Source organism: Meleagris gallopavo, chromosome 4 (genome assembly GCF_000146605.3).
Source record: "Meleagris gallopavo isolate NT-WF06-2002-E0010 breed Aviagen turkey brand Nicholas breeding stock chromosome 4, Turkey_5.1, whole genome shotgun sequence".
Lineage (NCBI taxonomy): Eukaryota > Metazoa > Chordata > Aves > Galliformes > Phasianidae > Meleagris > Meleagris gallopavo.
This window is the reverse complement of record NC_015014.2, coordinates 36,617,609-36,634,577: the sequence shown is the minus strand read 5'-3', so window position 1 is coordinate 36,634,577 and position 16,969 is coordinate 36,617,609. Positions and strand designations below refer to the sequence as shown.

The 16,969-nt window shown below is 39.4% G+C and overlaps 1 protein-coding gene across 1 annotated transcript in view; it reads left to right on the top strand.

Moving 5' to 3' along the window:
- The first annotated feature begins 937 nt into the window (after nucleotides 1-937).
- Nucleotides 938-16,969, top strand: part of LOC100542122 (AP-1 complex-associated regulatory protein-like) — a 65,321-nt gene continuing 49,289 nt past the window's right edge. The window contains exon 1 of the mRNA XM_019614770.2: nucleotides 938-959. The gene's annotated coding sequence lies outside the window, so the exon portion shown is untranslated. The remainder of the gene's footprint in view (nucleotides 960-16,969) is intronic.

Here is a 16,969-nt window from a genome sequence, read left to right as displayed (position 1 = left end):
TATGCTTTGTTTTCTGTCTCTCTCTGTTCCTCCCCCTGTTGATGTCCTGTAAAATATATTAACTTCTTTGCCTTACATATATTTACTTTTAACTTATTCAAGAGATGATCCTGGAACTCCATAGCTACATGAATTAAACATTATCTAGCCTTTGGAAGTGCAAATGTGGCTATGTTACCTTGACTATAAGAGGAGTTAAAAAAAAAAAAAAGAAAGAAATTCCTTTTCCATGACTCATTAGGCATTATTTTGTTTGAAATCTATCTCCATGCGCTGACTTGTGTATTTTATCAATGGCTATAAATATCCGGAATGGGTACAACACAATCAAATGAATACACGTAGCTGATTCTTGGCCCTTGGATGAGATCAAAGATAACTGTAATCAACCCCTTCAAAGCAAGAATTGGTTTATGCGACTCCCTTAAATGTTTCTTCCAATATATTTCTAAAGGGGGAGCAAGTGCTTTTAATTCCTACCTTATGTTGCCTCAGAGTTGCAATTACCGCACCATTTCTTTGGATTTAATATTTATATTATTTTTTATTTCTCCATATATCTAGTCCATAAATTCCCAGACATTCTTTCCCACTTTGGATAACTTCACCTCCTTTAGAAATAGCAAACCATGGACTTAAGAAATACCTTAAGACAGAGAAAACTGAAATACTGATGAAGCACAGGAACTAATAAATTATATGGAACACTCATATCTTGCATTTATTTTGCATAATTCTTTAAAATTATTGTGTTGTAATGACCTTTTCCCCCATCCAGAGAGCTTTTGGAAAAAACCTGCCCACTGAATATATCCTAGCACTAAGCCTACACTCAACTTTTTTTTTTTTTTTTCTGATAGATCAAAAAAACCCCAAACCTATTACTAGGAGGAGATCTGCTTGAGGACACTACTGCTGCTTAATCTGCATATTCCATTGTTGGCTTCATCCTCATTCAGGTAACACATATTCTGCGTAAGAAACCAGATTGTATTGTTTCATTAAAGTTATTTGACTCAGGTGAATATTTTGGAGCACTGAGTTAAATAATTTGATATCTTTCCAGCACAAATCATTTGATTCTGACAATCTGGTCACCCAAGTAAATGAAGCTGTAGTAGAACAAAACTAGGGAATGATCAAAAGCAGATATAAAAAAATCTTATTTTGAAACATGGAGTAACGTGTGATAATAATTTAAACTAAGACAATTAAATGCCATTAACAGATACTGCAAAAACTAAGCAAAGACCAGTAAAAACTAGGGCTGACTGGGCTTATTTTCAGTTGCAGTTTGTTTAACTGTAGTTAAAAAAACAGCGCCACTGATTTCAGGAGAGCTATGTAAGTTCTTCTGTCAATCATGTATGCAGGGGCTTAGCACTGTTTCTGGTTAAAGCAGCTTCACCCACTGTGTCACAAATCTCACCTTTCAAGGAACAATGCATTAAAAGGTAAACATGAAAGACCATAGCTGCCAAGCTCCAAACAGGAGGTTTACATTGAATTAATGGTGAAGATGTTTCAGGCCCTTCTAGAAGCAGCATCTGTTTCTATGGCTGGTCATTGTTTAGATTGCTTATAAGCATAATTTTAGATCTATCTGATTAACCTTTGGATAGCCTCCTAAAATAACTATTGATTCTTAGAGTTTTCAAGGTAATGTATTAAGAAGCAATAGTTTAATGTTATTATTTTATGGAAAGAACATTTTTTGTAATATATCAATACCTACAAATACAGAAAATAGCTATATTATCTCATGGCAAAAGGAGCTGAAATGTCATGTACTTCTTGTTCCCATCATAAACTATGCTAATTCAAATTTCTTTATAAGAAAAACAGAAAAGCACATTATAGCATATTTTTTTGAGAATTCTCCTCTGCCCCCAGTACTTACCACAATATCTATCTTCACGTTACATTTCAAGAGAGAGAGAGAAATAGATAGGATGAACTTCCTCCAAAAATAGTGGGAAAGAACAGGGAAATGGGTCTTGAGGATACATGATTTGCATCAAGCTTAAAATGAACAAAAGGAGAAAGGAAAAAGTATTTTCCATATTAGTCAATATGAGCTCATCCTGCACTAGTAGAAGTACTGCGAGTCTTTCCATTTTCCTTGAGAGATCAGGATTTAAAAATATTCCACCAAAGTAAAAATGGACAGAAGTCTGATTGTTTTTGCAAACATTCATCAAAAGGAGTGCCAATTTAGATCAAAACTGTGCTTGCAGAAATTAGTATCTGTGGGAAAGGTTTTGCAAGACTGAGGTAGATTTAGTTGGATTATAATTATACTTTTCATGCTTGCTAGATTGTGCATACCAATATATAGACTTCAGAATTAAAGAGCATGAACTTTCCTGAATTTGTTTGCATTTAAAGGGCAGAACTCCAGTCTAATGAGAACATTTATGGAATTCATTCTTCAGAAAGAGTGACCCCACATTCTGCTTGTGTAGTTTTTGGCTCCTCTTTGTGTAACAAGCTGTAACAAACCCTGAGATTAAAACACCTTACTATTTCCCTTTTGGCTTTATGGTTTATGTCCACTGTGAGTTTAAAATTTATTTCATGTACAATATTCCGAAACCACAGAGCACTCCACAAAATGCACATTGATAAGGATGTTGGCAAGCATCAGAAAAGAAAAGAAAAGAAAAAAAAAAAAAAGCAGCTTTTTGAAAAATATGCTGTATGTGAATATAAATTGAAGAAAACTTTTTAATCTTCCTAAAAATGTGCTATACGCTCATCCCACCAGAGAAAATATTTTTAAATTGTGAAAATGTAACAGAGGCTCTCTTCTGAGTGATCTCCCTACATTCCTCCATCAATAAAATATAAATCCAAGAGAGATGCTGCAGCATAGTGCTGTAATAAGCAATAGCCCCATGTAGTTCAGGAAGAACTACACATACCTGGTAGAGTAGAAAGAACATTAGGTAAAGATCTCAAAAGAAAACATTAATTCAGATCTCCTAGGTGATAGAATTTATCACAAACCTTCAAGACTTTTGCAACCTCTTTATTAAGGTGTACTTATATGTATGTACCTGTAAATAAAATAATCTCCTGTGCATAAGCAGTCTGTAAAAAGAAGATTGAATTATATATTTATCTATTACCATTTTTATGTAGGTTAATTTAAATATTTGGGAAGTTTTCCATTTCTCTGATATTAATCTTAACAGTGCCAGCACAAGCTGTCAAGAGCTGTAACAAGGAATAGTTAGAAAAACAAAAGAAATGAGCTAAACAAAATACGTGGAATTTTGTCTGTTGTACTCTTTTTCCATTAACTGAGTTTTTCACCAATTATGGCCCACATTCAAGCTATGCTGAAGATCTGCTGGTAAAATAACATCAAAACATGTGCGTAACATCTTAATAGTAAATGCATATTTCAAGTTATTTTAGGCAAGGGAGGCACTGCTGCAGAAAGATCTGATCTTTTCATTTGCTTGAAAAAGAGCAGAAATCATGCATACTTTTTTTGGTATTTTGGTATTTACCCAAATTTGCCTGGGGAGAACCTTTTCTAACAGGCAATGAAGGCAATCAACCATATTATCATACAAGTATGCAGAAGTCAAACACAGAAGAGGGAGTAAGCCAAGCTGACTTACTCTACTGTAGCTGAGAGCCTCCAAAAATTCAATTGTACTCTGCTATTTAAACATCTTGTAGTCTTACATTTCTCCTTTTTGTATGCTTCTAATCTTATAAAATGAATTTGTCATATTATACACAAATTTAAATTTCCATATTCATCAGAAACACTAGCAAGATTGCAAGTAAGAGGCACTGAGATTTTTCGTTGCAGTTGGTGGATTTTACTCCCAAATAATCCATGCTCGTGTGAGTCTATTTTACAATCTTGATGTCTTTGTATTATTATTATTTTAAGAAGCAAAGGTCAATCTGTTGTAAAGACCACTTTGTGTCTCTGAACTCTGGAAGTGGCCACTGATAGTAGCATATGTACACAGCTTTACAGGAGGAGCCCTGCAAAAGGCCGTAGGGATAACTAGGGGTGTAGACCTTGTTTTCTTGGAGGAGAAGCTGCAAGAGCTGGGACTGTTTAGTGTGGAGAAGAGAAGGCTCAGAGGAATCTTATCAATGTGTATAAATGCCTGATAGAAGGGAAAGCTCATTGATAGGATAAGAGGCAATGGCTACAAATGAAAACATGAAAAAAACATAATATTCTATCTGAACACAAGAAAAAAGCTTTTTTGCTGTGAGGGTGATTGATCAAGCACTGGCACTGGCTATGCAGAGAAACTGTGGAGTCTCCATCCTTGGAGATACTCAAAATCTACACTGGGGCAACCCAGTGTAGATGACCCAACTCAAAGTGGAGTCCCCAGAGAGGTGGACCAGACAATCTCCAGGGGTCTTTTCCAACCTCAAATATTCTATGATTCTGTGAAAAGAGAAACTTATGCCAATCATTCCAGTTCAGCTCCAGTGGAGGACAGATAGCAAAGAGTGAAGAGGTCGATCACATTGTAATTCTTTAAGGTAATTAAGATCGCACAATGCCAAATGTGTGTTTCTGAATCTTAGTTATCACATACATAAGGGAAGAGAAAATATTGGGTTTCTATGTACCCTTGTCTTTGTGGTAAGTTGGCCTTAAATACTACTTAAATACTTAAACTATTGTGAAATTGTTATAAGAATGTTGATTTGATAAAGAAGCATGAAAATACCTATTAAAAAAATTCTTATAGAGCTTGTGTGTGTTTTGAAGCTTACTACACAATGAATACAAAACCACCAGTTACTTTTACATGACTTAATCTTATACTACCGCCTAGTGGCTAATATCTAAATAAGTCTCTGAAAACTTCAATCTATTTTATATATATGAATACACATATAGTAATTAAGTATGTTACAATATTATTTGAATTCATTTTTAGAAATAATATTATGTATATCATATGTCCACACATTAACAATCACGCCAGTATAGCAAAAAGCAGAGAAATTTCTGTGACGACACTAACGTTCATGTTGAGCTCTACTAGAGATTGAGTGCAACCTTAATATCAGCAGGATATCCATTTTAATTTGGCTATGGTTTGAGTGAGAACTATTTCAAAAAATAGCTGTCGAGATGGACTTCAGCCATCATGTTTAGGATATCTGATGTTTCTCATGGCTAGAAACATCTCTGGGGTAGATTGTGTTATAAATGTGCAGTTTTGTGCTTCTATCTCCAAAGCTATTATGGTTCGAACATTCGTAAGGGTGGTGATGAATAGAGATTATCTTATTCATTGTAACAGATCCAGATATGCTAAGCTCTCAGACATCTATTTCCTGTTTGATGTCCTAGTTCATTACCCAGCTAAGTACACAAATTCAAGCCCATGTGTACATCAACCTTGAATAAGTCTAAATCACACAGGAATTCCAGGCTCCATAGTTTCCTCCAAACCTCATTCTAGCAGCAATATATAAATTAGCTTAGAAGAAAACATTAGAAAGAAAACACACGTTGTGCAGCTGACAGAAACTAACTGCTAGGAAGAAAGGCTTCCTTTTCAGGAAGATGAATTTCCACCTCCTTACACTACATGGCTTTTAATTCTTGGCATTTTGTATGCCTGCTGCAAAACTTGTTCCTACTATCAGCATTCTTCATCACTGTGGGAGTTACAGCAGAAAAAATAATAGATGTGCACCTGGACTACTTCTAAAAAAACAAACAAACAAACAAACAAATGAATAAATAAAACCATATCTACGTGTAGATACATAAAATTCATTTGGGTCTGGTCACTAGAGGCTTCTGTATCTTAGGTCTTTCTGGAAGGAGAAATTGTATTGCCTGGTTAGGTGGAGCAGGAAAAAAAAAGGCAATTTAATTTTGTCCACCAGGTGGCACTTCGCTATAAGGCCTTTATGTTTAAAAGGTCATCTGGAAGAACTTAAGTTACGATTATATGAGGTGTAAACGGTTATCGAGCGAGGATCAGTCTGTTTCTGGAAATACTCTTCTGGGAATGTGATTTTGATCTTAATGAAGGGAATGGCATTTTTGTCACTGACTTAAAAGCAACTTGGCCTCAATTAGGTGAAAGCTTTAGGGAAATAGAATCTATTTGCACTGTGTAGGACAGATGACTTTTTTCCCTCTAATTTGTTAGTGCTGGTGAGTGACTTAAATCTAATGCAGCAGAGAAAGGGAAAGAGAGTGGCACAAAATCAGAACACTGAACACTGAACAAGCCAAACAGGTGATACAATTTATTCTGGATGAGCTTCTTACACTTAGAGAAAACTTTCCAGTAGATGACTCATAAACTTTTGTTTTGATATAATCTAAATCCAACGCACGTGTTGTCTGGTGTTCCTTTTCCAACACACCAGCTGGAAGTTAGGCTGCACACATTAGCATATTGTAAAGATGTTAGTGTAGATGAAGAAAAATCTCTGGTGGGGGCATCACGGTTTAAGTTTGGAAACTGTCATTTTAACAGTCATCCATGCAAAAACTGTAGTTTGCCGTTGTTTTAAATGCTTGATTGTCAACAGGATATCCATTTTAATTTTGCATGAATATGTGTGAGTATGTCTAGGTAAGTGTAGCAACATAAGGTCTAGCTGATGTACAGTATATTGATGGAAACTGAAACCCAGTGGAAGAGACCCACCTCTTGTGGCAGCATTCAGTGCACTCCACCATCCCCAGCTGATGCACTCCTGAAATACAGCCGTTGGCCACATTGCTAGAGCCTTTCCATCCTTCTTCTCTTCCAGCAGCAGCTCTCTGAAAGTAGTGGCTTTCCCAGAAGCCAAACACTGAGATCACAGAGAGGCTCTGCCAAATCCTTTGTGCTAGGGAAGATCTCTGACATACTCAGTAGTTAGAGAATAGCACGCTGCTGACATGGAATTGGAGAAGAGGTTTCACTTCCAGTCCTGCCATCCGGCATTTTGGCTTTGTATTTCTGTTCATTTGCATCAAGAGTAATTTAGAGCCATTTGGTGCTGTCCTACTGTTTACTTTTCCAGGCTTCTAAAAGGCTGCTGAAAGCATCTCTGTGTACATTATTTCTGTCTCCCCTATGCAGAGCATGAATAATTATTGAACGTTTCCTGAACCCTGTCAAGTGTTGTTCTGCTGTAAAAGTGGGTTTTAATATCAATAGTAAGTGAGCTGGAAAAAGGCTTCAGGTAGACGAGAACACACACAGGAAAATAGTATTTCAGACATCTAGTTCTCTTAGAAATTACCTTGTCCACACACAAAACTGATATAAAAGTCCAATTTATTCCAACCAGTTTCTTACTGTCAATGAAGTGTTTCCAAGGCATTTGCTTAAATCTGCTTTTCTACAAGGAGGTGCAGTCATGTGCTGATCTATGCTATGCGGTAGGAATCTGCCTGACCCTGTAATGTCACTGCAAGCAGGCACTGAGCTGGAAATGATAGGTTGAATCAGTGTCCAGTTGTAGAAATTAGCAACTCAAGCAATAAGCGATTCCCAGAAGCATAACAGCATGCTTAAATTACACTGTTGCTGTTTCTCAGCTGAGACACTTCCCTCATGGTCTTGTGATAAGTTTTAGCTGAGCTGTTAAACACACATACGTTACTGAAAATTTGCACTCTTAAAATTTCCCATCTGCTATGCCTTAGAACCTCAAGATGTAGCTGTAATATTCTGATTTTCTGGCCACACTGAAAGTACTTGAGGGTCTCTGCACAGGACATTGTGCACCTCAGGGGAGCACCTCCTTTCTGCAGGGGAACAATTTCTAACATTTTCTTTCTAATCATCTTCACTCCCTTCATACCTCCCATTCTGCTAATTCCACCCTTGTTCTTCTTCCTCAACACAGAATTATTACTGAAATGCTTTACAAAAGGAATTAAAGAGGAAAATTTCTTACCTACACCTAATTCATTCTAAAACATACTACAGAAACTGAGGATAAGACAGTACATTATCATTGGGCCACGGTGACCAAAAGTAGGACAGTAACTATTTTTTCTGTTGTTTTAGCTCTCTTTCTCCTTGTACTTTTCATATGCTAAAGAACTTCGTCCTTGGAAAGGGATCTGACTGCTGCACAACACCAAACAAATTTCTGACACATGAAAAGGAAAAGCAATGAAATTTTTGAGAATTTTATGATTTATCCCCAAAGAGGAAAAAGAAAAAAAAAGAGGCAGATCTGAGAAAGTGCTCTTACTGAGACAGGAAGGAGAGGTAACAAAAGAGAGTAAGGATGAGGTTAAGACAGACATGCAGAAAGAACACTTTAAGGTGATGAGACGCAGGCATCCTCTTAAAGTTTGGGGTCCCTCTTGGAGACAGGCGCTTGACCCAAGATCTCAGCAGAACAACATTGCTAATGAGCCACAGACAGATCTCCCTGATACACTATTCCAGGTACATACATTCCCTTCCAGACTCCAGCACAAAGGGAGGAGATCAGTGAACGCTCTTGGTTCTCTCTTCAGCCCTGAAGCTGTAAATGACAATGCCTTTTCCCACATCCTTCATGGAAAGGTAAAGGCTAGAAGCAAAGTTGAAGCTTACACACATTTCTTACAAGTCTATAGGTATGTCTTTGAACTCAATACACTTGTAAGCCCCATAATGTCTATATTTTGGGTTGCTTTGATCAGTTAAAGGTTTTCTAACAGTGAGATGCATTATTTGGCTGCCATTTTGAAAGGATTCAGTGGTGTATCAGCGAATGGCACATGTACCACAGACATAACTAAACGACTGCATAAAACAGTGAAAACCATAGTTAAAGTTCAGGGCAGCTTTTTAGCATGTAACATCATAATCTTATACTGTGATCTGCAGGAGTGCTTCTCTCAAAATGCTAAATATTTCAGCTGGCAGCAAGATAAGTCAATCAGGAAAAACAGTGAATTCTAATTGAAAGCTAAGGATTCTAAAACTTGATGACAATTTCAAAGCGAAGGAAGGAGCTGCAGAGAAACTGAATTGAGCAAGTAATTTGAATTTAAGCAGGGTTTAGTTTAATTTCACAGTACTTCTCTTTCCAAATGTAAGGATCAGAAGCTTTATCAGATAATGTATTTGGGAACATTTCAGCACAGGCATTTCTTAAAATTTCTGACATTTCCTTTTAAAAATAATTCTAAAATAAAGGACATTTTGCTTTAGACAGTCCTTGCTGCTTTGGATCAACCAAAGTTCTCCTTATTTTGCATGGTCATACCCTCAGTCATACAGCAGGGATGAAACTGACAGGGACTTTCTGCAGTCATTGCTGAGGTTCCATCTGTAGCCTTGCAGGCACTTTTCAATTAATCAGTTGCAGTGTAAAATGGACTATAATATCACATTAGGCTTGTGTCACATCTATGGCTTCTAGTGCTAATTGTACTTAGAAGGACAGGGTACAGAAGGAAAAGCTATAGGGTGTTAAATGTGCCTAAGGTCATCATACACTTTAAACAAAATGTTGAATTAACACCCAGGACATGGGTTTGACAGCTTGCCTCCTTCTTGACTAGATGTATTAACTTAATGAGCTTCCATCTCTTAAAATTAACTTCCCTAATTAATTAATTGTCTAAATTGAACAACTATTGGAACACATGTTTGGTCAGTAAGGCCAGTCTGAAGGGTTGGTCTCCATGAGAGTTGGCTGGAATAAGCTGTCTTATTCTGAATGTTCCAGGGTAGCTGATCAGAGTGGAGAATAAAATCTTAAAAAAATAAAGTTACTTTACTCCAATACTATTATGTTCTGATACATTTTAGAATCAAGACCTATGTAGTTTTAGTCATCAACAAGGGAGAAATAAGGACATCAAAAAGAAAATGAAGCTTAGCTGTTAGAAAAGCTTTTCAATACCTTTCTATTCCATTGATTTTCCCCTTGGAATTATTCATTTTCTTTCATCTTGCTCTCCTCTTTTCATTTTTTAATAAGCAAAACTGACATGGAGTGCTGGAGCAGTCATACTGTTCTTTAGCAGCAATAAATCTGCTCCATTCTCTTTGAATGTCTCCCCTGAATATGAAGTACAAAAAAATCTGAAAAGGCAAAAAATCCTAGGGTACTTTACAAGCTAGAAGGGTCCCGTTCGTTTATCACAAACTTCATCAGCTACTCATAATCAGAAGATACATAAATTATCTGGGCACTGTAACATTTTCATTGTATCTAAGCACAAACTCTAGTGGAGCCAAATCATGATCTCTGAGTTGCTTTGCTGTGGATTAACCTGGCTGCTTGCTGAGCACAGTGGTTCATTCATGTGTATATATGAATGTATATAACAAGCGATGCACAAGCAATTGCTCACTACCCCCTGACTGATGCCCAGCTAGCACACCCGAACAGTGAAAAAAGAGAGAGCTGAACACCCACCCCCTTCAAAACTCTTTCCACACAATGACTGATGGTATGGAGTATCCCTTTGGCCAGTTTAAGTCAGCTGTCCCAATTCTGTTCCTCAACACTAATGTAGAAGGAAAAAAAGAAGAAAAAAAAAGGGCATTTCAAAGCAGAATTTATGCAGTATTCTTCATATCAGAATAGATAATATTTAAGCCAATTTGCTTAGGAGATGAGGAACAGAAGGGTTGATAGCCATTAACAACTTAACAACTCAATTATTTGGGATTTGCTTGTTGGTGTTTTCTATGGGGGGGGGAGGGTCGTTCTGAGTTTCTCCTTTCCTGCTTACTGTGTTTGTCTTTTGCTGCCCCAAGGAGAAATTGCAGTAGCAATAGTTACTTCTTTACACTTCTTTAATTAAATTTTGAAAAGCGACAGATGCTTACATTTGCAATCTCCATAACCCTTTGTAAAGCACAAAGGAGTTAATCATACAGTAGGAGTTAGTTTACTTTGAATCCAGGCTGGCGCAATGTTAATTATGTCTTGCCATTTAGATGAAATGTAGCTTGCCATTAGAATCTGTGCAGCATTGTTCTGCATAGTTTTTTTCATTCCAGTTGAAAATTCTGAAATTCTAGTTCTCTGCAGATGAAATTATTAAAGACTGGACCTGTAATAATGTCTTCTGTTATATTGAAGACCACGCAGACAGCTAAGGCTTAGAGAAACAGGAGAATTTCAAAGGCTAATGCTTTGTATTACTTTTAACCAGACTCAGAGATTATTTATGTGCCCAAATATATGAATATGAATTTCTGGGAATTTTAACAGACATCTCAGGACACTTTCAAAAACCACAGCATGAGTTTATCTGCATCCTGAGTTGCCTAAACACTTTGTAATTACAGCTTTCCAATGGTAGTGCAGCGTTAATTAAAGCAAACATTAGGCAGCTGTTGGGGCATATGCACAAATGCTGGCTGACTTCTTTACCTTCCATAAAAGAAATTTGATTCCAATAATCAGTACTGCAGCTGGGATGCAGCTTGCTTCCAGGGTCCATCCTCAGGTTGGCAAGATGAGCTTTATCTTTTTGCACCCCACATGTGATTCCTCTGGGAAGGACACATGGGCACACAGAGCCAGCTCTCCATCCAGGTCCCACTCAAGGAACCTAGGCACGCACTGAAAAGAGATCCTAGTCAGATGAACGTATCCTGCTCAGACTCTCTATCCCACAGGATAACTACCTGATATTCACAGGGATTTGGTCACTGATGAGGTGCAGATCAAGAACTTTATTTAAATGAATGATTTAACAAGTACTTTTTAAAATCAAATATATTTGAGGAAATCTTGCTATGCTTGGGGACAAATATCAAAGAAGAGAGGTAAAATTCATCAGATAAATTACCCATTATGAATTATTCACAGCATTTTTCTGGAAATTTAAAATTAGTGCAAGATAAAGATCCTAATTTATTACTCCTTTCCCTGAAGCACGAGAGTATGTGAGAGCTTCAAATAACAAGGCATGTTAAAACAGGATTTTCTTAAGTTTAAAGCACATCGCTTAGGCCTTTATTAACAACTCACTTGGATGAACTTTATCTGATTTGTAGTTATGTTAATTATAGAAAGTGAAGTTGGAGCCATGTAAACTAAAGTGTTCAGCAAGCATAGCCCTGACTCATGAGGCTTCTCTTGAGTCTCATGCACACACACACACAAAGCTTTCTCACAGGCTGCTATTGTCAGAAAATAAAATGTCTTTACTATGGGCAGGGAAAAAAAAAAGGCCCAGCCAAGCTAAAAAAACAGAACACAAATTGTATGTTTTTCTGTTTGGTCTTTCTCCTGACGTCTGTTGATCTGATCACCCAGGGTACCAGGAAGCATCCTCAATTAAGTACATTCATTCAGGCCATTCCTCTTCATTCTTTCCTGCCTACCTTATGCTTATATAAATGCACTGCTATTTGCTTGAGAATAATTGGTTACCACATTTAATTTTGCTTGCCTGGATGCTAGAGCTTTCTATCAGAAACTGAGACAATCATCCCCAGTTTTATCAGAAAGACCTTTCCTGCTGCCTCATACCTGGCATCCCCTTTGTTCTTCCTGCAGTTGTTTTATAGACTCAGAAACACCTAACATCATAATTCATTTGCCCACATGAGATTTAACACACGCCCACATAGCCTGCATAGCACCCTGGCACCCTAGCCTGTCCTTGCCTGCACTAGGACTAATGACTACATGAAAGAAACCTTGGGGCTTAGTTTTAGTCTAACAAATCTTACATCACAAACCCATAGCTATAATCAAGTCATTTGAATAGGAAGGGACCTTTAAAGGCCATCTAGTCCAACTTCCCTGCAATGAACAGGGACACCTACAGCTCCATCAGGTTGCTCAGAGCAACCTTTGTCGAAGTGCCCATTGCTTAACTACCCCTGCCCTCAAAATAATGATAATGTTTCATGTAAACCCAGAGAGATTCTCAGTGGATGAGGGGAAGTGCAATTTAAAGCTGAGGGTGAGCTCACAGATCCATAATCTGAAGCACTCAGCACCAGTTCCCATCTCCCTGCTCTCATGCCAAACACCTCAAGCCATTTGTTTCTGTGCCTACGACTCAAAGCACTGTCCTGGTTTAGATTCAAGGAAACTGCTCATGGGACAAGGCTAGAAATGATCACACGCCTTTTGTAATACTTGGCTGACAAATTTCCACCCAGAGAAGTGTCTGCTCCATAGCAGGAAGAGCTAGGAGGGCAATGGGCCACCACAGAAAGCCAGGAAGGCCCTGCGGAACCAGCACGGTTTACACATGAAGCATCATTTTAGTAAACTGTTAGGCTTATTTTACCTAACAGATAAATTGGGGCAGCAATTTTATTGCTGTTGAACACGGCAAAAAGGACTGTAAAAAGAAAAGGCTTGTATGACTGAGGAGAGCTGCTAGAAGCATGAGATCTCTGTGTGACACCAAGTAGCAAATTGGACTCATGCATCCAGTGTCCTGGAGTAAACATATGAATAAATACAATGCTACACTGTCTATCTATTTTCAAAGTATCTTGGGCCTGCTTAGAGCTTATTTTATGGAGAAATAAATGCTTAGAGAGGGCTCACTGCAAGAAAAAAGATCAAATCTCTCTTTTCAAATGGTAGCTAAAAAGAAAGGTCATAAATTAACACAGAGTGAAGTGAGTGAAGTAAGCAAAATAAAGATTAGCTAGTTAGGGGCAAAGCTGCACTGGGATCACGCTGTAACTCTACCAGATTTTCAAACCAGGACCTAAATTTTGCTTTCTTCTGTAGGGTTAGTGGAGGTGAATATGGTTGGCACAAGCACACTGTGCAGAAACTCAGGCTGGTCATCAAGGATGGAAATGAACCTAACCTAATAGAATGAAATAAAAAGGGGAAAATTTAGATTTGATACCAAGAGAGGAGCCTTTTATCAGATTTTTTAATGTGAAATATGCGAAATAATAGGTAAGATAAATGGCAGAATGCACTTGGGACATAAAAAAAAAATCAGACTGCTGAATGCATTTGCAAAGGTACAGCAGAAAACCACTTCTGATGCCTGGGAATATTCCAGGTGACCTTTTGTGATAGATCTTCCCCATTAATGTTTTGTTTCTCCTTTCTGATCCCCCATATATGAATCCACATATATTTTGCTTTGGCCCTCAAGTGAGATTGGATGCTATATATCAACTGTTGGAGAATAGGGATTGCTAGTGGGAGCTGATCTTCAGTGTTCCTTTGTCATTATACATGAAAGAAAAGGAACCAAATTAATGGTTTCATTTCATTTTCATTCCGTATACTCTAATATATTTTCATGTTTTGAATTCCAATTTCTCCCAGTTCACATTGTAGCCCGTATTGGAAAAGCCATTTCTTGTGTTTCTTAATATGCTTTAAGGATCTAGGGAAATTACAGAATTTAGCAGCTTTACTTCAGAAATCCATGTAAGAGCTACAATGACCACCATAAGCTGCATGGTCATTCTGGACAAATTGTTTGAGAGTTTAGGGAATTTACTTATATTAACATCTGGAATATAAAGTAGATAAAACCCATCAGAGAGTTGGAAATGTTTCATTTATCAGTAAATCCATTAAACTCTACTAAACCACATTGACCCCTTCCCAGTTATGACAAAAGTTTCCATTACCAAAGGTTTAAAGAACCTCTGTTTTTTCCAAGCCTTTTAATATTTAGATGAACTCTGGAGTTTCAAAAGATTCAGGATTAAACTCTGCACTCAGCAATCTGACTGAATCTCATATTGAATTCAGTTTGGTCTGTTAGTTGCATATAAAATAAAGAAAGAATAAAAGGTGGATTGTTTTTTGTTTTGTTTTGTTTTTTTTTCGTGAGTCCTTAACTACATACTTATGGCAGAAAGTCAGCCAGGCTAATAAGAAATGACAGGTTGCAAGCAGGTACAAACTTGGCTCATCCCATGTCCCAGTCCTTTCTGAGACTCCTTTTGGGGGTTGTTTAGTGTTAAGATGACCTTAGAGGCTCAGCTGGGTAGGAGCAGATGCAGGATATGCCACTTGCAAAGCTGTTCAATCAGTTAGGACACGAGACACAATTTTAGATTGGTTATAGGTGTTTGTGATAGTCCACAGTGCCAACACATCAAAAAGTGTTGACCTGTTGGAACCAGCAAGGTGTCTCAAATTTCTGTGTTACACAGCTATGCCCTTTTCAATCTAGAGCCTTGATGTTGGTTGCATCACATTATCAAATCACTGACCCAGGCTTCATAGAATCATAGAATCATAAAATGGCTTGGGTTAGAAGGGATCTCAAGGATCATCAAGCCCCAACCCTCCTGCAAGCATGCAGGGCCTCCAACCTCCATTTCTAATACTAGACCAGAGTTTCATCTTGGCTTTTGTGCACCAGAGAAGGAGTGGGATGGAAAAGCCCTGAGGGCCGAGCAGCTGAGATCCCACAGAGCAGCTCACTGCCACAGCCCTGGCAGTCTGCAGAGGCACGAGTGAATGCCAGGGAGATGGACAAGGGAAAAGAGTGCAGGATGAAAGGGATGCATTGTGCCAGGTCTCCTGGCCTTTGGGCAACTGACCCAGTGTAAGCACTCTGTTCTGTCTGCATGTGATCTCCCAGCAGCACATCTTTCCTCAGTGCCTTTGATCCCGCTGCTGAAATACCACCCCCGCTGTCAGCGTGGCACTCGGCCCCAGGAAGTCTTTGAACCCTGGAAGCCAGAAGAACACTCTCCAGAAGTATCTCTACAGCACAGTATTCTTTGTCAGGGAACCACAAAGCTCAAACCTGGCTAGAGCTGTTACCACCACTGCGGTCTGGAGAAGTGTTTCAGAAAGGCTGGCATAGTTGGCCTGGTGTGCTTGGCCTAGTTCTGAGCAAAGCTGCAGCACTCAGTCTTCCTCCTATTGAACCTCACATTTTTCCAGAAATCCCATTAATCACAGATTTTCTCAGGAGATTCTGACTCTCCCTAGTGACCTCCAACTGATAAACAGTTCATTAAAAGGATCCCTCTTCACCCCTTTGGAGATGTTCTGACCGTATTACATGCAAAATAAAGGGAATCTACCCTTCAACTTGCATGTCTGCAACTTATTTGGGACCACTGGCACAGGCTGCTCAGGGAGGTGTTGGAGTCACCATCCCAGGAGGTGTTCAAGAATGGTGTAGATGTGGCACTGAGGGACATGGTTAGTGGGCACGGAGAGGGTGGGTTGGCATTGGATGCAATGAACTTTATGGTCTTTTTCAACCCAAATGATTCTACTGACCCTAGATAGCTTTTTGCTCATCAGTAAAATCACACTGGAATTTACACTGGCATTTTCTGAGATGGATAGTGGGAGAAGGCACCATTGGCTGGGAGTCAGGGGGTTTGAAGGCTGGGAAACATCACTCGGTGGTCTGTGGTGGCCCTGTCTGTAGGAGGAGCACAAGGGGCAGGGGTAACGGCACCGGTACCACTGGGCCCGTCCAGCCCAGGACCTACCAGTCGATTGGTCTACACAAGGCCCACGCTTTGAGGAGATATGCTCGCTGTTAGCCTGAAGGTGTGACGGCCCCGCGACTGGCGCGGTGCTTCTCTGTGGTGGTTTTCGGTTTGCTGCAGCTACTCCTGTTCGATAACGACAGGAAAAGCAAAAACGTGGGTGGAGTGCAGACAAACAGCAGCGGGGTCCGCACCCATCTAATAGAATGTCGGACCAAATTCATAGAAACGCTCCATTTCCACCGAACCCAGCTGTCACGCAGCGCCTCAGATAACGGCTCGTGGGAACGGAGCCCAACCCTGCAGCCATGGCACTGGGCCGTCACTAGGAGCACCCACAGGTGCCCAGGCGCTGCAGGGGCAGGGACACGGCGGGCCGCACCCGCTGCCGCCTCCCCTCGGCCCCACTCCGGTCTAGGAGCGGGCTAGAACCAACGTTCCGGTAGCGCCCGGCATTCCCAGGGCGTGCTCGCGGCTCTCAGCACTCGGGCTTCGCGTTTGCGGCAGCGCGGCGCGGCTCTCGGCAGGGAGCACCGACCCGAGGTGCACCGACCGCAGCCCAGCGTCCCCTCACC